This window comes from Acinonyx jubatus, chromosome D4 (genome assembly GCF_027475565.1).
Source record: "Acinonyx jubatus isolate Ajub_Pintada_27869175 chromosome D4, VMU_Ajub_asm_v1.0, whole genome shotgun sequence".
Taxonomy (NCBI): Eukaryota; Metazoa; Chordata; class Mammalia; order Carnivora; family Felidae; genus Acinonyx; species Acinonyx jubatus.
In genome coordinates, this window is record NC_069391.1 from 51946249 (window position 1) to 51969000 (window position 22752).

General features: G+C 37.3%; 1 protein-coding gene and 1 long non-coding RNA gene across 19 annotated transcripts in view; one reads left to right on the plus strand and one right to left on the minus strand.

Moving 5' to 3' along the window:
* Positions 1-22752, plus strand: part of BNC2 (basonuclin 2) — a 436381-nt gene that overhangs the window by 107882 nt on the left and 305747 nt on the right. Inside the window, exon 2 of one of the 18 annotated variants that reach the window (XM_053205068.1) lies at positions 1634-1761. The exons of the other annotated variants lie outside the window; for them this stretch is intronic. The gene's annotated coding sequence lies outside the window, so the exon portion shown is untranslated. The remainder of the gene's footprint in view (positions 1-1633; positions 1762-22752) is intronic. 18 annotated transcript variants of the gene reach the window in all.
* The window catches only part of LOC106969777 (uncharacterized), a 43914-nt gene that overhangs the window by 10611 nt on the left and 10551 nt on the right, over positions 1-22752 (minus strand). The window lies entirely within an intron of this gene.

The window sequence follows — 22752 nt, forward strand, 5'->3', positions numbered from 1 at the left end:
ATTACTTTTGTGTGGGTGGGAGAGCAAGGTTAAGTTTTATTAGGAATTAATCCTAGCTCTTACTTTACTTCTGATCACATACTTGGTAACCCAAATAAATAAGAGATTTCATGTTAGGAATAGGTTATTTTTTTTCTCTTGGTAAAGTCTTCCAGTGAGGAGTGATTAGCTTTTGTAGAAGGACGACATGATGTATGTAAATATGAACATGACCAAATGCACGTACAGTTTTGCAGTTTTCAGACTTTGGGCCTTGTAATGGTTAAAGATATTGCTGCCTTTGTGACGTGATACTTGAGCATTCTTTAGCTGGGTGTGTTGTGTTCATCTTTAACAGATTTAATGGGAACTATGAAGGTTAGATCTTATCATCTGGAAGTAACAGGCTCTGCAATTTTCTCCCAACTCACCACTAGCTTGGAAAAGACCCTGGTGACAGGTGTCTCCTTTCTGTTCTCTTCATCCTGTGTGTTTTGTTCTCTATAATTATGAAGTTATCAAGGTGATTTTGAAGTGATTATGAAGTTATCAAGGTGATTTTGCATTGTAATATTTGAGTGGGTGGCATGGATCTTTTTATTTATTTCATTTTTAAATTAAAGAAATTTGGATCTTAAAAAATTAAAATGAAGAAACTTAATTTTTATAAAAATGATTTTGTCTGCCAACCAATTCTCTGGAGCCCTTTGGACCTCAGTGATACTAAGTTTAGACAGATCTCTTTTCTCAGGCCAGTGTCATCATAGCTCCCAAGCCAGAGAGCTGTTTTGGGATAGGCCACAGGTTGAGCAGCCAGCTAAGCAGCAAAGGGACTAGCAGCCCCTTTAACTGTTATCAGAACACTGTATTGACGAGTGAGGCTTGGTCAAGTTACTTAACCTTTTTTCCTTGATTTTCTATTATGTAGACTAGAAATGATAATATCTGACTTTGATCTCATAGGGATGCTTCAATCCATTAAAGTCATTAAAGCACTTTAAGGTATAAGGCACTAGATATAAGGCATCTTCATTATTGTTATCATTACTGTTACTGCATTACAGTGCCATATACAAAGGGGGGCTTTTTTAATGCTAGAGACTCAGAATGAGCTCTATGGATTTAGTAGTTGGCAGGGGACATTAAGAGGTCAGGTTACCTGTCTTCCTACTCTTGAGGCCAGTTTCTGTTCCTCACTGTTTCTGTTAGTTTGTAAGCAAAAAGCAAACTATATTATTTGCTTGAAAATTGAAAAAGAAAATTGAGGGAAATGGGAGATGGCTGTAGTCTACCTTGAATTATTTTTCCTAGGAGCTGCTGTTGGTATGGAGCTTCCCAGAGTGTATACTCTGTTGGTTCCCTTTCTGTGGCTTGCATATTCAAGAGTTTTAAAGGGGGTCGTGGACTTTTTGATGCATCCTCATTTACAACTTTCATTCTGTTGTTTTTGTTTGTTTGTTTTTGTTTGTTTTTTTTTTTTTAGAATACCATTTCTCTAAGGAAGAAGAAAGGTTGAGGGTAGGGTGGTTAAAGATTTTTGAATGTTTTTGGGTAGTGTTTAAAGGCATTTTTTACAAGATGATTATGTTTCCTAGATCAGCCCCTTCTGGCATTTTGTCTTGAATTCTTCCTCACACCTCATATAATATTCCAGAAGGAGATGCACTTCCATATGGCCTTGGCTGGCACCAACTTGATGATGTCCTTCAGAAAATAGAAGATCAACTCTCCTCTCCCAGAGTGAAGTTTGCTTCCTGGAGTGCAGGTTCTTTGGATCTTAAGGTGTTACTTTTCTAAAATAATCTACCCTGTCCTTTGTCTTAATTTTATGAAACTAATGAGGGTGACTATATTGATTCTTCTTGGTTAAGAGATTTTGCTACTTTCTATGTTTATTCTTTTTAATTTTTGATACATACTCTTGAGTACAATGATGTATTTTGCTTCTACTACCTTGTTTCTGGACTGAATATTCTTGTGCAACGTACACATGTAACTTGATGACATGTCCAGTTTGTAAAGCACTTGTTTTTCAAATATAGTGCTTTGTAGCTAGATGAAGCATAAGAGAGCTAAGTGCTGTGGTGTTAAATACAAGGTAATTCTGTTCATCAAAAAAAGCTTTACAAGGGAGCCTACAGAAACAACTGCAAGTACTAAAGAATTAAGAAGTGCTGAAATAAATACGGATGGGTCAAAACAATTCATCATTTATTTGGTTTTCTAACTTTTCTTCATTTACTAGAATCCTAAAGTTACAAAGCATATTGCTTTTAAATACGAGTAGAGTGATAGGCTTTTCCAAGTCTCCTCTGTCCCCCAAGTATTTAATGTGTAACAGTGGAATTTCTGGTATTGATTTGTTTGTATGGAAAATCTTAATGAGATCATAGTTTTGTATTTAAAAATCACTTTTGGGGACCAGGAGTAAGAATACAATTACATGAAATTGGGATTGTTGTGGAAAATGAGGGACATGTGGTATAATACTAGTTTTTCAGAATCAAGAGTAAAATAAGTGAAATTCCTTTTAAACTGAAGCTAGCTATTGCTACCTCTATACCTGAAATGTTTTCTTCTTCTTTATCTATTTATACCCACATGTGAAAATTCTTAGGTGTGGATCATGGCTGACAAAATTTTATGTTCAATATTACCTATTTTTCTAAAGAGATATGCAGCACCCATTATTTTTCCTTCAGCTATTTCCTTCCTTCCCAAATTTCATATCATAATTTCATCTTCCATCCGACTCTAAATAGAATTTAAAGTAATTTGCTATGCCACCTTTTCCTTTGTGGTTAAATACACCTCCTAGGGAGTTCACAAATGACCTAAATGGACTAATGTGATTTTTATATATTTCCTGAGTAGTCAAACTGGGTCATCCTTGGAGATGCCCGAGAACTGGTGGGGCTGTAGGAGTGGATGGGCATGAAGCAGATAGTTCTGTGGTTATCAGGGATTCCCTAGTATTCATATGCCTATAGTTGATAGCCAGGGTTGGGTTCATCTTGATTTGTACTGTTACTCAACCATTTTTTCCACTATTAGGGCCTAAGGAGCCTTTTTAGACATTGTGTCCTAATCTTTGTCCTCTCCCCACTCCCACTACTCATAAAATCCTAATGACTATGATTTTGTTGGGTAGGGTAGAACTTTGGAGGACCATAAACTACTGCAATATCTATAATATTTTTCTTCTGTTGAGAATGCATGATTTAGGACCACCACTTGGATGTACATTTTTTCCTCCTTTATTGAGATATAATTGACTTATATAATTGTAAGGTGTACAATGTACTAATTTGTTACAGGTATATATTGAGAAATGAATACCACAGTAGGGTTAAACAGATAATTAGCTTTGTGTGTGTGTGTGTGTGTGTGTGTGTGTGTGTAGAATGTACAGATTATTTAACAACTTGGCTATTTATATTCTAGCCAATGGTGAGTACGTTTTTGGAGACTCAGTAGTGAGTACAGCTATGGTAGTTTGGTGGTAATTACTAGTCACCTTGAGAGGTTACATTCAATTTGTCTTTTCAGCCTTAGTTTTAATATGAAGATGAGTACTTGGTGGTATGCTTAGATAGGCTTTGTTAGGACATTCTCCTGTCCTGCCTTCCCCCCATTTACACATTTTTCTTGTTATAAAAGTAGTACATTTTCATTGCAAATGAAATTCAGAAGATACTTAGCTCATAGAATTTCTTCAAAAATGGAGCTGTTTTTTTATGGTTTTGTACTTCTAGTTTTATATGTGATTATGGAATGCTTTCACAGATTTAAAAATGGAACAGTAAAACTGAATTATGTATAAATGTCATGGTTAAGAATGGTTGTTCTCCTGATGATTTGTTTTCAAGCTGTGTTTATTAGTATTTGATTCACATTGATACTGGTAATTCCTTTTCAGTTTGAAACCATACTTACATTCTATCAAGATGATAGGATTTCAGAGGAAAAAAATTAGGAAAAAATCTATCTGATGGTTTTTCTGGCCCTGAAGTCTTAGAAATAACTATATTTTTCCATTGAAATCCTTTCTAACATCTATACAGAAAACACACCCTGAGTAAAATAAGCTTCAGGTGTGGTCCTTGACTTGTCTCTGAAAAAAAAACCTTTTCATAACCAAGTACAAAATAATATTAAAGGCAGTTAACTAAATAAGTCTCAGTTCCAACTAAGATTCTTGCATGAAAATTACATCTTCTGTATTATTGAAGTGTGAGATTATAGCCAGCTGTGGTAACCTATAATCCATTTCTCTACATTGCTTTTTGGTGTGAACTGAAAACTGTTATCATGAAGTGAAGTTTTATAACCCATTTTAGTTGATTCAGTTTCCTGGAATTTATCACTAATATAATCAGAACACATTCCCTTAAGAATTTGTGTTTATACCAAAACATACATTCGGACCCTGGAATATTTTTCTTCTTCCCCCCCATTCAAATGAAAGATAAATAGTATTTTTTTTTAAAAGGTATATTTGTTACATCTGTAAGTGTAAGTAAAACCAATAGATTCATTAAAGATTCTGATTATGATAATAAAATTCATTGATAGATTTTGCTTCAGTTGCATATTAAATTAGCAGATGTCACATACTGGGCAATTAGAAATGCTATTAATTCTCAGGTAGGAATACTAACTTGAAAATTTCAGGTGACTTTTGTGCAAAATAATGGCAGAATAATGCCCCCCTACCCCCACCACCATGTCCAACTGTTAAGAAATTGTGAATGTTACCTGCAAGGGACTTTGCAGTTAAAGGGTTAAAGACCTTGAGATAGGGATTGCATCCTGGATTATCCTGGTGGACGCAGTCATCACATGAATCATTAAAAGAGTCTTAACTTGCTGTGGTCAGAGATGTAGAGGTGGCTATACAGGAATGGCCAAATAGATACATTGCTGGCTTTGAAGATGGGGGAAGGAGGCCTCCCTGAGCTCAAGGAACGAAGTACCCTGGAGCCTTCAGAAAGGAACGAAACCCTACTAGCATTTTTATTTTAGTCCATGGAGTCTTGTGTTGGGCTACTGACCAACAGAATTGTAAAAAAGTAAGTTTTTGTTTTTTAAGTCACTATAAAGTAGTGGTAATTTATTATGACCACCATCGAAAGCTATCATTCCAATCTTTATGCTTATAATTTATTGAATAAAATTATTACTGAAATCTGAAAACTATGAAGGAACAAAAGCTATTTGGTAACATGGATAATACTGACCAATTTGTAGGACTTCCTTATATATGGATTGGTACAATTCCAATTCATTTTGCTTTTTTTTTTTTTCTTTGAGAGAGCATGTGCGTGTGTGAGCTGGGGAGGGGCAGGGAGAGAGAGAGAGAAAGAGAGAAAATCTTAAGTAGGCTCCACGTCCAGGGCAGAGCCCAACGAAATACATGGGGCTTGGTCTCATCACTCTGAGGTCATGACGTGAGCCAACGAGTCCTACACTTAACCAACTGAGCAAACCAGGTGTCACAGTTCATTTTGCTCTTAAATAACAATGAATTGTTTGTCTTTGCAACTGTTATTTTTTTTCTAGTGCTATAATTGTATGAGGACATATAGTAGACATTCAGTAAATGTTCAGAACAGTAAAATTACATGGTCAAAATTTGCATTAGTTGTTAATGTTGGAGTTTGAGAAAGGGGCTTGAAGAAAACTAGGAATATAAATGCTTGTGTTAGGTTTGAAGAAATGTCTCCAGGCTTTTGACAAATGCACCTCACATTTCTGTCTCGATTGACAATTGTCAGGGAATTATTTAAGGGCTTATTGGAGTCAAATCCCAGGGTATACCAGGGCTCATTTCTGTCTTGATAAACGGGCCCCAGTGGTAGCCAGGTTACAGTGGCTGTGAGGAGCCTTAATCTTTCAGATAATGGTTTTTTATTAAATTAGTTGTAAAATGACAAGTTTTAAGATATAGCAAGAGATTTAAGATCAACATAAATACATACAATAAAACAGGTAAACCAACATACTTTTATTTATTTATTTTTTAATATTTTGAGAGAGAACAAGCATGAACTGATGAGGGGCAAACAGAGAGAAGGAGAGAGAGAGAATCCCAAGCAAGCTCTTGCTGTCCGTGCAGAGCCCAATGTGGGGGCATGAACTCATGAACCATGAGATCACAGCTTGAGCTGAAATCAAGAGACGCTTAACTGACTGAACCACCCAGGCACCCCGACCTACATACTTCTTAATTGCTTTTAAGCTGCTTCTCTACTTTCACTGGCTAATATGTTAGGATATTCAGTCAGAAATATTTGTTGTAGCTGCACTGGGAATATAGGTCTGCTATGATAGTGCTTGTTGACCCATAGGGAAGTTAGACCTTAAATAATTACAAGTGCTGAGAATAAGGACAGGGTGCTATAGGAAGAGATAATAACCTACTCTAGTCCAGGTAAAGAAACTGTCTCTGAGGGCATCTCTGCAGGTTCAGGAAGGAGAAAAGGAAAGGGATTAAAGCAATGAGAGAATGGCTGGGGCACACAGAAAATCTGGGTCATTGTGAAGGGTCAAAAGATAGAGATGCACAGGTTGGCAGATGTCAGATCTTGTAGGGTCCTGTTAAAGGATTTTGGAAAAACCAGCTATAATTTGGAGGAGAATGGTTTGGATGGGAGAAAAAGTAAATTCAAGAGAAGCTGAGGTTGGAGTCTATTTTAACTATCAAAAGATGTAGTCTGTTCTAGGGTGGTAGACATGGGGATGGAGAGTAGATGAATCCAGAGATTATTTAGGAGATAAACTAGAAGCCATTTGGAGATTGCATGTGAGTTTTCAGAGGGGGTGGGGAGAGATTGTTATGGAACTAAAATAATCCTGCCAACAAAAAGGACACCTTCTTACTGACTTACAAGAGAGAGAAAGAACACAATTTATTATTGAGTAGACATTAACAGATTTACATGCATGTAGGATAACACAAAGTGACTATAAAGTTGGGACAAAATCTCACAGTTTGTATACATCAAAGCAGAACAAAGTATATCACTGTCTCATCTTCTCGAGAGAAAAGGAGCTTCTCCTTGTGAGAGTGTTCTGTACATCTCATGAGAAACACTTGAGCTAATTCTAGTGGTTTGTTTTTACATATTGAGGTGATCTGGCATGTGACCTTGGAGATATCTCTGCAATGAAAACTGGAGAGTGGACTTAATCCCTAGAGATTTACCTCTATTCTAATGGTTAATGTAAAGACTGAGATTCACTATAGCTCCAAGAAAATGCTCTTAAGAAAATGGGAAAAGATAAAATAGTCCATCCCTTTGGACTTTGTAAATGGAAAAAAGTTATTTTCCAAGGACTCAGTGGTCAATGGTGCTATTTAATAAGCTCAATTCTGGAGAAGGAGCAAATTTGAGGAGTCCTAGGGCAGCACTTGTGGAAGTTCCTTTTGAAGTTCCTGTTAGGCATTCTCTTGGAAATGACAGGTAGACAGTTGAGTACGTTTGCAGTGTAGAAGAGCAGTCTAAGCTGAAGGTAGGGATTTTGGTGGCCATCAAAGTTAAGTTGACAACTTAAGCCTGGGAGTACACTGGATTGCCTAGAGAAATGGGAGGTTGGGTGAGGAAGAAAAGAGGAAGTCATGTCTTTTCTTGTATAATCATGGAGTTAACATAAGTAGATTACCCTAAAAGATTACCTCTGAAGACCTAATCGTAGCAATGGTCAACATTCTCATTTTTTGTTTACTTTTTCTAGGGAATGTAGCTGAAAATTTAGGTCACACGCTCTTGTAACCTAGAATTTTGCTCTTATTTTTACTTATTTTTGAGAGAGAGAGAGAAAGAGAGAGTGAGTGCAAGCAGGGGAAGGGCAGAGAGAGCAGGCAGAGGACCTGAAGTGGGCACTGTGCTGATAGGAGAGAGCCTGATATGAGGCTTGAACTCATGAACTGTGAGATCATGACCTGAGCTGAAGTCAGATGTTTAACTGACTGAACCACCCAGGCATCCCTAGAATTCTGCCTTTTATACACTGTGCATTCTCTTCCAGTTTCTTAGGTCTCCTCTTTACTCCTTTTCCTGCGCCCCTGTATATTCTGAACCACCCTCTCCTTTTGGGTCAGTGTGCTTTTTTGCATGCTGTCTTTGTCTCTCTTTTTGAACTGTTGCTTATTTGGAAATGTTTTCAGTTTCCACATGTAACTTTTAGATGTTTATTCCCTTTCACGGAGTGAGGTATACTTTTACTGTTCATTCATTGGGTCTGGTATATGCCAGGTTTTGAGGCCACAGCACAGATCTTTGCTCTCTCATGAGGGTGGGTGAAATGAAGAGAATGGCTTTTGTGCAGATGGAAATAGGATGAAGGGAGAACTTGTCTTGTTGGGAAGACATACAGCTGATCCTTGAATAACGTGGTTTGGACCTTGCAGATTCACTTACCTGCACATTTGTTTTGATAAATCAGTGTTGTGAATGTATTTTTTCTTTCTTATGATTTTCTTAATAACATTTTCTTTTCTCTAGCTTAGTAATATTTTCTTTATTGTAAGGATACAGTATTTAATACATATAACATACAAAATATGTGTTGACTTTTTATGTTATTGGGAAGCCTTCTGGTCAATAGTAGTGTAGTTTGGGAAGAGTCAGAATTTATACACAGATTTTCTACTGCAAGGAGAGTGGAGCAGTTGGCATCTATAACCCCCACATTGTTCAAGGGTAGACTGTACGTGACGATGGAACCCAAGTGCTTCTTGGGTAGATGCATTTAATAATGCTCTCAGTGAAGTAGTTGTTGCATATTGAAAAAGAGTGGGTTTTTTTTTTTGTACCTGTAATGGAAGGCAAATTGGAAAATGAAATACAGGGGAAAATATTCTCCTATTAATATTTGCAAAAATATTTTGATCTAGACTAAAATAGAGACCATTTTTGCCCATTTATCTTATTGGACAGCTCGGTTTGTAAGTATGTTGTGTTGGGGGCAACTTTCCTGAATAGCATATTGGTAAATCCTGTACTCGTTGGAAAAGGCAGTGGTTCCTTATTGAGAGATACTTTTGCCACCTGGGGTTTGGCAAATAGAAAAGCAGGTGGAGGTGGCATTCAGGGACATGTTTTTATTTTATGAAGCGTAGTGGCTGTGAACTGAAATACAAACACAAACAAGAGTGGGCAGTGATGACTTAGACAAAGATTTTTACCAACTGTCAGCATGAGATATTCAGTAGACTAACTGTTTTAATGGATTTATCTTAGACAGTTTTTCTGCTATGAAAGTGTCAGTTAATAATTCACCCTTCCTTAGAGGCTGAGGAAGCAATCACATGCTGTAAGCCGGCACTTTGGGGCCTGTCGTTTTGCTGGAGCTCATCTTGGCCAGAGCGCTGTGCCTTGTTGGTTGTGACACAAGTGCCAAGTGTCTGCACTTTGACAAATGGAGGCTTGGGAGATCTAAATAAGGGACGGTTAGAGTGATTCACTTCAAGTGGCATCTGGAGTAATGGATTACTGTAACTATTCATCTCCACATCGAGAAGAATAGAGCTATATGTATTTTCCAAAAAGTTTATTTTGAAGTAGGGTGGTGTTCTATATGGGGGAGACTGTGGTAGTGGGAAGACATTATTTTCTATGGAATATTTGTGAAGCTTTAGAGAAGGGGCAAACTGGACTTACTGATTGATACCTTGGATATGTTTTTATTGTCTAGCTAAGTATTGGATGCAGATGTACCTGTAAGGCTTACCCTTTGGCAGTGTGAACGTTAAGGTTAGAAACTTTGAGCCTATTACCCATACGAATTGTCACACAATTCGTTTTGATGCAATAGTGAACATAACTCCACTGCAGATTTAAGTACTATTTATGTGAATTTTATTTCCCTATTTAGTCACTGAATCATATTGTGGTGTTGGCATGGTAAGTTTTGTAATTTGCTTTCTTGTGTGAAGAGTGCTTTTCTTCTACCGAGTGTTCACTTCTGCATACTTTTTTAGTTAGGCATTATGTCATTACAAAGATTTACAGTTATTTAATAATGATTTATTGTAGTAATTTATTCTGCCAGCTGTGGTACATTTTCAGTGGAATTTGTAAATCAGATTTATATAGAAATTTACCAGGACATGCATTTCAGGATTTAATAAAACATACTCTTAAAATCTTTCCAAGTAGGTACTTTTATGCTAACACATTTGGGTTTAAGCTTTACTTTAACAACCTCTGTTAATGTTCAAACTCTGCTGTGTCTGTCCCACAATCATTGAAAGAGGAGTCTGTGAGATCTGTTAAAATAAAGTACATAGTTTCAGGTCATCCACTTTGCTTCCTGACCATTAGTGTCATGTAATATTTGACCTGGGGTGTTCACGTGATGTTAAGGGACAAGGAAACTTCCTGACATTAGGCTCTCTGCAGTTCCATACATTTTAATCACGATTACAGTGTATATGCAGAATCATAACAGAGAGTGGATCTAGTAGGTTATGTTCACGTCGAAGTGTTCAGTGTCAGATTTTCTCCCCCTGTTTCAGAGCTCACTGGCCACTGACCATGTGGAAGACATTTAGCTTTGGCAGACTTGCCAGCTCACACTCCTCCTGCAACGTCTTTGTTATGGTTCAGATATGGCAAGATATTAGGCTTTCTTTTTTCTTTCCCTTTTTAAAAAAGATCGTTGAGACTTTGTTTACTTGATGGTATGGATGTGTTTAGAGAAGGATAGAAAAGAAGGAAAGTGTACAGATTACTTTATGACTTGTAATTTTTTTCAACCTGGTGATTTGAGAGGCTGTCTTTGAAATGCATGATTGCCAAGTAATTTGTAAAAATGACTTGTTCTCTGAGACTACATGAGAATTTTAGTTCTAAGATGAAACTGCTAATTCACAGCTTCAGTCAGCTGGTTATTTTGTCTCCAGCAGCATGAAACATCTCATTTGACTTACTGCTGCCCCCCAAACACATTGACTTCATCGATCAGTTGTTTTAATATTGTGAAGACACAGTCTTTAATGTGCCTGGAAGCTGCAATTTCAGGTGATACTTAATTGTATTTAAAGCAGTACACTTGGCACTATCTATCTAAGATGGAAGTGCATTCATTTGAAAACACCGCACCCTCCTGTTTTTCCTAGTAGTTTGTATTTGTTTATCACGTTCAGGCATGAGTTAAACAGAATGTAACAAAACAAAAAGAGCCAAAACAACTTAACCTCTGAAATGTTAATTCCTTTAGGGTTTTTGTTTGTTTTTTGTTTTATTGTGGTGTGGTTTCTTTTCCCCCCAACAAAATGTGACAAAATAAAAAGTTTGTCATCTGTTGTCTTATTTCTTAATAGATCTAATTTTTAAAAATTCTTAGAAATACCACACAACAGTTAATAACTTGTTTTCATATAGACATGTGTCATAGTGCATTAAATTTAGATCTTTTAGTGATCTCCTCAGACTAGAAACAATCTTAACATAAATTCATTAAAAAATATATAGATATACACACATACATAGTATGGTGCTTGAGAGTTACTCTTGATTGAGTTAATATTTCTAGAAAAATTGTTATGATTTTTCTGTGATTACTTGTATGCTGTCTGGACAAATGACTCCTTAGTATTTGATATTTATTTATCTTCATTTTGAGAAAAATAAATCTGTAGTACAAGGGAAACTAAGAGATGGGGGATGTCTGGAAAGAGAACAGAAATGGACTTTCCTTGAGAGATTTCATTGCTGATCTCTTAGATGTGCTGCATTTTCCTTGAAGGCATTTGCCACTTTTATGCTAAAGAGACCTCAGAGGAAGATTGAGCTCTGCTCTTTCTCACAGAGCACTGCAGTGCTCACAATGTACTAGGTATCTTTACCAAGTTTAAATGCAAAGGGAAAGAATATTTTACCAGTGAGTTCATAGTTCTGGATTTAATTTTGACCTTATCGGTGTTTTAAACTTTTTCTTTTGGGGTTACCTGAGAAAACTTTAAAAATGATAACAAATTGGAACTTAAGAAGGCTCATAGTTCAGGGATGGCAAATATGTTTCATCTTGTGGGTGAATTTTGACTGACTGGAGGGGAGTGCTTTGAGAGGGTGAGGTGGGTGAGGGGGATAAAAATGTTTTGTCCTCAATTAGCAATGCTTGCCATAGTTACTGGGTTAACAGTCAATGGAATCGTGGCCTGAATTTCACTCCCTAGTATATAAACCCCTGAAAGGTACTGTAATTCTTCATTTATTCATCATGTGTTCATACATTCAACCAATCTTAAACATCCCTGAATATAAGGCAGTGTGCCAAACATGGTAAGAATGTAGAAGTGGAACAGATGTGAGTTTAAGTCTTAATGGGTGGGAGCCTTACGTGTTCATTAACAAAAATGTGAAATGTGAAATGTGGTAGGCAGCAATTTTGGAGAGACTATTATGGTCCAAATCAGAAATACTGAGTTCTAAGCAAGAGGGGTATTCAGTTGCAGAAATCTGGCAGTTTCTAAAGCTTCTTTGAGAGATAACTTATATTTACTGATTAGGTATGCTGGCATTCTGGAGGGATACCCATGCCCATTTGTCATGGATAGATGATTGCCTTGTCAAATATATAGCCTCTATGTGACATTTTGATAGTGAAAGGCAAATGTAGAGGTGCTATAAGGGAAATATCAGTCTGTAGGTGAGTGGTGACACCATATGCTGTTGGATGAGACGTGAACCAGAAATACATGGTAGAATCAAGGGTAGAGCATAATTTTAGTGTTTACGCATTTAATAACTTCCAAATATCTTTAGGTAGAAATATTTTAACTCTATAGTACATATATGTGCAAAATACCAAATTATATATGATGCATAGATTAAGTATTAGTCTTAGGAGGTCCCTCCACCATTTTTTAACTGGAAGTCTTCAAATTATCTGACTCCTTCTTTTCTCTGAAAGTTGAAATTTATTAAGCATCAATTTTAAGATTTTTTAAAAAACAAAACAACTAAATTGTGTTTTTGTTTCTCACTGTTACTTAGTTTAGGTCTTCATATTCTGTGATGTGCTGACCATTTTCTTTTAGTGTTCCACTATAGGGTCAAGTGTAGTATAAACAGATACAAAACCTACAAACTTTCTTGCCCTTGGAACTTACATTCTTGAATACAACACAAATCCCCTGATTGAATTATCTCAGCCTCTGAACTTTCTCTTTTCTGATACCTCTTGCATACTGTTCCTAGACAAAAGAAAACTTCTATTATTTAACTTTTCTGTTCAGAAACGTAAAGCCTAAATTTCAAGGCCTCTGTAGCATGCCTGTGTATTTTCTTTCTAAACTCCTCACTTTCTAACATTCTTCATCTACCTAAGGAACGGTGCTTTTTTTTTTTTTTTTTAGTTTATTTACATAAATAAATAAATAAATGAGTGAACAGAGCAGGGCCAGAGAGAGTGGGAGAGAGAAAGAATCCTAAGCAGCTTGCCTTCTGCCGGCACAGAGCCAGATGCCGGGCTTGAACTCATGAACCGTGAGATCATCACCTGAGCTGAAATCAAGACTTGGACGCTTAACTGACTGAGCCCCCCAGCTGCCCCAAACAGTACTTTCTTACCCTTACTTTTATTCATGCTTCTCTACTAATTTGGAATGTTCTCTTTGACTTTTGATATTCTCCTTAGCCCAAGAAACTCAACTCCTATCCTTTGCTTGACCAAATTATGCTCTTGGAAGCATTGTAGCTAATAACACAAATACTGATTTGTGGCACTTCTGCTTTGGTAAGAGAGAGCAGTTATTTATGTTTTATAAATACTCATCGGCTTATGTGTGATCTTACCAACTACACTATAAGTCAGGTGAAATTAAAAGACTTTTGTCTTCCATATTAAAACCTTAAAAATATTAGCACAGTTGAGAACCAGGAAAAGCAGTGCTTTTGAGTATTCTGAAGAGATGCAACAATGCATTCAAGCTTAGATATCAAACTTCTAAGAAAGTCATTTCCCCTACATTTTGCTTAGAATTTGAAAATGCTAAAACCATTTTTTGTTTTCTTTTTTTTTTTAATTTTTTTTCAACGTTTATTTATTTTTGGGACAGAGAGAGACAGAGCATGAACGGGGGAGGGGCAGAGAGAGAGGGAGACACAGAATCGGAAACAGGCTCCAGGCTCTGAGCCATCAGCCCAGAGCCTGACGCGGGGCTCGAACTCACGGACCGCAAGATCGTGACCTGGCTGAAGTCGGACGCTTAACCGACTGTGCCACCCAGGCGCCCCCATTTTTTGTTTTCTTAATTGCTAACACATAAAAATTGCAAGAAGTGAGAAAAGAGTACATAAGTGTGTACAGAGAAATAGATCTCCCATTCCTACTCAGAAGTAATTTCTATTTACCAGATTTTTAAAAGTATTTCCAGGGGCATCTGGGTGGCTCAGTTGGTTAAGCATCTGACTTTGATCTTATGGTTCTTGGGTTTGAGCACCGCATCCAGCTCTTTGCTCACAGCTCAGAGCCAGGAGCCTGCTTTGGATTCTGTGTCTGTCTCTCTGTTCTTCCCCCACTCGTGTTCTGTCTCTCTTTGTGTCTCAAAAATAAATAAAACATTAAAAAATAAAGAAAGGTATTTCCAGAAATAGCTTAGTCTAAATATAGAAGTATTTATTACCCCTTCCTTAAGTTTTCTCTTTTCTTTTTTTTTTTTTTTTTTTGTAATGTTTGTTTATTTTGAGAGAGAGTGAGTATGAGTAGGGGAGGCATTGAGAGAGAAGAGAGAGGGAATCCCAAGCAGGCTCTATGGTGTCAGTGCAGAGCCCCACGGAGGGCTCAAACTCATGAATGGCAAGATCATGATCTGAGCTGAAATCAAGAGTTGGACACTTGGGACACCTGTGTGGCTCAGTCGGTTGAGTGTCTGGCTCTTGGTTTTGGCTCAGGCCATGGTCTCATAGTTTGTGGGTTTGAGCCCCAGGTCAGGCTTTGTGCTAAGTGTGGAGCCTATTTGGGATTCTGTCTCTGCCCCTCCCCTGTTCACCCTCCGTCTCTCTCAAAATAAATAAAATAAAATAAACTTAAAAAAGAGTTGAACACTTAACTGACTGAGCCACCCAGGTGGCCCTTCTCTTTTCTACTTTTAACATGAGTGGGAGTTTACCATATTTACTATTTTGTGTCTGGTCTCTTGTGATTTATTTGGAGATGTTCCTCATCAATACTCATAGCTTTATTTCATTTTTGTTGACAGCGGCTTAATATTCCTTTGAAAAGGTTCATGGTAAAATAAGACAGCAAATTCTAGAAGTGTGAAAAAGGCAGATATTGAGATATAAGTAATTATAGCTAACTACAAAAGGACAAAATGATAAATTTTTAAATTAAAAAATAGAGTATTTCCAGAGATTCTTTTTTTTTCCAAGAGTAAACAGAGACCCCGTAAGCCCTTAGAAGCCCTGAAGGTACCACTACATTTTAATTTGATGTTCAAAATGAAAAATTTTAATTAACAAGAATTACCCTATTTTAAAAAAAAGGTATATATACAACACCTTTTAAGAAAATTCTTAACCTAAAATTGCAGAAACTTTAGAAAGCATTGCAGGATATTGGGATGTGCACATATTTTGAACTCAGACCAAATTGGTTTTGAATCCCCACTTTGACACTTAATATGAGACCTTAGCCAAGTGACTTAACTCTTTTAGCTTCAATTTCCTTATTGGTAAAATGAAAATAATAATACCTATCTCATAGGACCTGTGCAGAACAAATGAAAAAGTAGTTTATGCTCTTCTTGGCACACAACAGGTGCTCAGTAAATGTATGGTAACATCCCCCAGCCTCCTTATCTATCCAGAACTATTAATTTCTTAAGGGCTCTGGATGCTGAGATCTTACTGTAATTGTATCTTTTGTAATATTCATCACCATGTGTTGTACATACTGAGCATTTCAAACTTCTGCACTGATTTATTTCCTCTCACTGTTAAGCGTCTGGTTTGGTTTTTTTCATACTCTGCACCCAAATCCCCAAATCTCTAGAAAGAAGTACAAAGACACATACATGATCACATGTACCATATGAAGATGCCCAATAGGCAGATGTCAGAATCTCAACCAGTGATGTGCTTGTAAGTGTTTAAAAATGGTTTATGGGGCAGGGGAGCTTGGATTTGTAGCATTTGCTGATTGCTGTGGTATAAATATTCCCACCATGGCCGATTTCAGGTTACCAGGGTGAAGTCAACTGACTTGTAAAATTCCTGAAAGTTTAATAGTCTGTTCTTACAAGTCAGTGGAGCAGCTGTCACACGCTGCTAGATTTCTGGACCACTGCTTTGAACTCTGATGTAAAAGCAGTTAGGGAAGCCCAGGGCTCAAAAAATGGTCCATGCTGTACCACCATCATTTTTTTTTCCTCTTCCTTGTTTATATAGTAAAGGAGTAGGAGTAGATCAGTTCTCTAAACATTTTTGGCACAGCATTTCAGTTCTGTGACGATATCTCAGACTACAGCGGCCAAGGGTCCCAAGCTTTGTGCTTTTTTTGTCCTACATATTTAGTGTGAATTTCTTTTTTTTAAAGGTCTCTACTGGTTAAAAGTGTTTGAGTTTGAGAACCACTGGTACTTAATAGCTCTCACAAAGCCTGTGTCTGTAATTGTAGCAGAGGCTCTAATACAGTGACAGGTAATGGGTTTACTCACTGTATAATGTAAACATATATATGTATGCATATATATAATATATGTATACTGTATACTATTATATATGTTATATATATATTATATCATATATATATGTATACTATTATATATGTATATATGTATATGTATATTATATACATATCTATTATATATTATACTATATATACCATACTATATATATACTATATATGTTATACTATATTATATACATATCTATTATATATGTATAATATATACTATTATATATGTATACTACTGTAATATATATGTATACTATTATATACATATATATGTATATACACTTGTGTATATATGTGTGTATGTATATATATATTTAAGGCTTAGTGAAATGCAAAAGGGAACTTAATGAATTTGTGTTGTTTTTATAAGAGGTAAACAGAAAACAGTTTTGGTACCTTTAAAAAAAGGTATGACTTTCACTTATGTGTGAATGAATTCTCCATATAGATATGTCAGGTTAATGAGGTGTAACTTATAGCCAGGATTTACAACCTCAGATGGCCTTAGTGTCCAGGCAAATAATGGAATTGAGGTAAACAGTTGGGGTCTAATGTAAAGAGTGGTGAAGACTCTGCTCATCTGTGAATACATGCTGAAGAGAGTAGCTTCTGCTCCACTGCAGCAGAATGTTGTAATGAAGGGACACAGGTTTCCATTGCTGTATCTTTAGTTCCCTGAAACTCCACCCTTTGCTTATTCCCATTCCATCCCCAGCAGCTGGAAAGCCAGACTTTAATTTAAAACTTCTTGATTTTTTTTACATGTTGGCCAATAATTAAGCACACATACATGCATACGCATACACACTCATGTAGGAAGCCAAGCAAAACAAACTAGGCCTCAGGGCCAAACTTGGCCTGTGGGCTTATAGTTTGAAATCTCTTTATGCACATATGTATATGCAGCAACTAGTATTTTTTGAATGCTTATGTTCTAGGCACTCAGCTAAACTTTTTGCGCTAATCGAAATATGTAATATTCACAATAATTAGGTGAACTATTATTTTTTTTATACTTGAGGAATTTTGGCACTTTGAGAGGCTAAGTAACTTGCCAAGAACACATATTTATTAAAAGGTTCCACAGGTATTCAACGTCAAGTAATCTGACTGTAGAACTTTGGGACTTAACCACTGGGCAAAACTGACTCCATAGATGGCTCTCTTTCCTACATATGCTATCAGCACACACACAAAACATAAATAACTGAATGTAAAGGGTAAGTAGAGATTATTGTCTGATGTTAGCTCATCTGTGTGCAGTGATACAGTTTGTGCATATGTGTGCTTGATGTGATAAAGCACAGGAATGCTATATGCTTTCACACTTTGTAAGATTTTTCTGATAAAGCTTAGTGAGGCCAGTGTGTAATTTCACAGGGAGTTTGTATTTCTCTATGTTACAAACTAGACATCCTGAGCTGTGGGGCCAACAGTGTCTCTGTCCAAGGGCAAAAGTTCCCTCACTTCTCATTGCCATAGTTAAACCCCACCCATGGAAATGCTCCAAGTCCTGAGTGATGATCACTTCCTCTGGGCAAGGGTATGTAGAATAAAAGTAAATCTAGCAGGAGGAGTAAATCCCAAAAGACAGAGATAAGTACTTGAGGTCAGAGACTGCATCTTTTATAGTTTGTCTACATACCAAACTCATTAATATGAATAATCATCTGAGCTGTAGTGGTTGTGGTAGCAAAAGTAATACAAGAAACAAGTCTTGTCTTACACTTCTACATCAACTCTTCATTATTTCTAGGATTTGGGTAGATCTTTGAGAAAGTGATGTAAAATCAGGTCTCTGCCATATTTCTCCTTTATTTCTACTTCTTTTTCCTACCCACATAAGATGTTTTTCAACCTTAAAAACTCCAGCCTATAGGGGTAAAACCATAAGACTCTAGGAAGAAAAATGAAAACAGTGTGTGAGAATCTATATATTTATCCGTTTAGGTTTTTCCCCTGGGAGATTTTGGAACACCATTAGACACTGTAAACCTCTTTATGGTTGATTCACTCGGTGTGGAATGGGAGAGAAAAAAAGCCAGTACCTCTGGCAGTATTCTTCCCAACACTCTATACCCATCATGTGAATGGAAAGAACCCAAAACCTTCATTTTCAGAACTGTATCTCAGCCCCTGGCTCCTGGAGAAAACCAGTGTGGTTCAGATGTGGGATGGGAAGAGTGGTTTGCATTGGCACCAGCCTTGCGGGTGCTTTGGGGCTGGAGTACACTCAGCTGTGGGTTACAGATGCTTGATCTCCAGTATTAATGTGGCCAACATGTGAAACCATGGCACCCACAATACTACACAAAGGTCCACGCCTCTGATAGTTTGGGAAATAACTCCCAGCTGAAGAATTCCTTCATGAAGGGCTGGAATACATTCTTGAACAGAAAGTCCTTTTCCAGAGGGATAAAACCAATCAGGAAAGAGGGGCCTGATGATGTTGGATTGGGCATCAGGACTATATCATAGGTTGTCTATGGTCTTGGGGGCTTTAACTGAAAATAGAAAAAAAAATGCTACCCTAATGTTGGATTCATGAATGTTCAGTTCCATGCCATACATGCAGCAGACAGCTTGTGCACTTAAACCATTATATAGTTTCTTCGGAGATGTCAAGTGCAAACCGTTACTGGTGGATGTCATCTGGCACGATTCAGGGCACGTTTGAAATGTTTCCACCAATTTTTATTTTCCTGAGCCATCTCCAAGGTTGGTAAGATTAGAGAAAACTATATAGAAGAGAATGGAGAGGGGAGGATAGGGTTGGGTTGTGTTCTCTGTGTAAATTCAATCACCAAGACTCTTTTCAGGGCACAGAATTTATGTCTCTTCTCACCCAGGAGACCTGTGCTTCCTTCTAATGGTACACTTCAGAGAGCTGGATATTTCCATTCCCCCACTCAGGTAGTGTGCTAGTTTTCTCATTCAGGTACAATTTCTAGTGAAATAGTAGTTTATAAGTATTCAGAAGTTAGTTTATTGACTCTTATTGCACTTCTGAGCACCTAATAAATAATTTATTAGTCTGATGGATATGTGGCTACCTAACTATGGGGCATGAAATATGCACTGTTTTTCTAATACACTGTAGGGAGACCTGTTTATAAAGTATTTAGTATTGGTTTTATAATGCACCGTTGACAACAGGAGACCACGAAGCTCAAAGATCAATCTCATTTTGGCCCACAGTATTAATGCTGCTTTATAAAGCTTTATGACAGTCACTTAGACAGTGGTCCTCACAGAGAGGACTCTGTTAGGTAGGCAGGCTGTAGTGGTTGCCAGCGCAGCAGATGAATGTCTTTGTCCGAGTCCCTGAGGTGACTGGCGATTGCTGATGTTGGCCAGGTGATGGAACTCATCATTTCCCTGCTCTCTAGAGAGATCCTGGACTCAGAGTGCCCAGTTCTGCTAATGCAGCCCTCACTAATTGTGCAGAGGGTTGGTGTGACTTTAGACCACAATTGCAGTCTTGGAGATAAGAACCAGGCAGTAAGTAGTGGAGCTTAGCTCTCCTCAGCTTTGTCTCATTTGTTAATGAAGTGACTTTCTTCCACATCTCCTGCTCCTTCATGCAAATCACATATGTGACATAGCATGAAGATTTTTTATTTTTGATTGCTTTGGGAAATTTCATTAGCAGTACATGTATAGACATTTAAAAAACACTACATAGTAAACACCTAGAATCAAGGGACAGCTAAGTAAAGTGTCAAGTCAATTCTCAGTGTTTTTCTTTATAAGAATTATGTGCTAAAGGAATGCCTTATAGGGGCAGTGATTTACAATGTACTGTTGCCTATTAGGGTGTTTGTTTTGGAGCAAGGCATTTACCAGTTTTGAATTAAGAACTCCTTCCTGGGGGCGCCTGGGTGGCCTGGTCAGTTAAGGGTAGGACTTCCGCTCAGGTCATGATGTTACGGTTTGTGGGTTTGAGCCCCACATTGGGCTCTGTGCTGACAGTTCAGAGTCTGGAGCCTGCTTCAGATTCTGTGTCTCCCTCTCACTCTGTCCCTCCTCTGCTCATACTTTGTATGTGTGTCTCTCTCTGTCAAAAGTAAATAGATATTTAAAAAAAAAAAAAAACTGCTTTCTGGTTCTAAGTATTCTGCTTCCCAAAGTGGGAAGTCTGAACTACACTTCTTGAATACAGTCTGCTTGCTTGTAATTTCTCGAGATTTTTCGGGAACCAAGGTTTGAGTCCCTTTTGCTGTTTGCCATTTCTTTTATTCATTTCTCATTGATTCACTTTAATTTTATCCTCTCCAATTGGACCAAACTCTTTCTACCTTCTGGTCTTTTATTTATCCTGTCAGTATTTTCTGAGATGAGCACTTCTTTTGTGCAGATGTCATTTATTGAGCATTTACTGTGTGTTAAGCATTCTGTTAGGCCCTGGATTACCAAAGGTAGATAAAACTCTTTACATTTCAACAAATGTAGAATTTAGTTGGGGAGATGGGTAGTAAATTGGTTATCTGACATGAGCACTCTCAATATATATATTTTTTAACCACAGGATTTTTTTTTATATCTCTTACCTTTGGTTTCTGAAAAAAAAATTTCCCTCTCCCTTCAGGGGCACCCTTTTTATTTCTAGTCTTGATCATATTCTCTCCTAGGACCCTTTTATATCATTTTCCCTCTGGCTTAGATCTTCAATATCCTTTTCTCCACTGGCTTTGTCCCCTTTGCCTATGAGGCACTCTTTTTTTCCCCCTGTAATGAGTAACAAACCGTCAACGCACTAACACAGCTTCTCCCAGGCCCTGCAAACTTTTCAGACCACTTTTTTCTTACTTTACTTGCTTGCATTGCAGAATTGCTCCAGAATGTTTTACCTTTTCTGTGTCCTTGTCTTTATAATTTGCTTACTTCTTAACTCATTGACGATCCAGATTCTGTAACTTTCATACCAATTTGTCCATTAAGAGCTCTTTCTTGGGACACAAAATATAATTATAAAATATTACAACCACAAATATATCAAGAAGAATGGTATAATGAACACCCATTTGCCCAGGCAGAAGAACCTAACATGTAAAAATACATGTGAAGCCCCGGGTTACCATATCCTTTCTCCAATACCTACCCCCACATTCCAGCATTATTCTGATTTTGGTATTTATCATCCCCACCCATTGTGTTTTTAAACACTCTTACTGTATTTACTACTACTTACTATTGTGCTTCGTTTCACTATACTCTAAATATAGCATTGTTTTTTTTAAACATCTGACCATCCCTTAAACTCGAACTTCTTGTCATTCAGAACATTGGGCAATCACAGTGCCCTTGTTAATGCTCCTTCTGTCTTCTTCCACAATAACCATAGGTGTCCCCCAAAATGCTGACCTTGGCCTTGGTTTACCTTTTGTGTTGCTTCTCTGTAGATGGCTCCAGATCTGACAACTCTAGCATCAGTCTGTTTTCTGAAGATTTCTAGTTGCCTTGTCATTAGTTTGATCTCCTGTTTCCCCACACAGAGCTCTAACTCAGCTTTCTACAAACTAGATCATCCCCATTTCTTTTGATTCTGCTACCATTTCCCATGCACAGAATATTGTAGCTTTAGTGTCATCTTTGTTCTCATTTGTTACCAACATTTTATCAGTCATTCTTGTCCCCTGGGTTTTGTCTCCACATTGTATCTGCTCTTTTTTTTTTTTCCTGGCTCTAATGCCTGTGATCATTTTACCCAGATTATTATAATAGCTTCCTAATTGGTGTCTTTGCTTCTGTCTTTTCACACTTCAGTCTGTCTGTCATGCTGTTGCCAGATAAATCTTCTTAGTGTATACAGTAATGATCATACCGTGCCGCTGTTGAGAAGCTTTCAGCAGTTTTGACTGTTGGTGGATAACAGGATAAATAGCAACTCTTTACAGTGGAGTATAAGACCCTTCCAGTAATAATAGTTCCTATTGACCAGTCTGTCCCTTTCATTCATCATTGCTCTACACAAATCCTACCTTATCTTCAAGGCAAATTAGATCACTTCTCTAGGAATATTATTGGTTCTTCAATTCCAGCACAAATACTGCTTCTGCTTAGAAACTTTCTTTTACCACACCA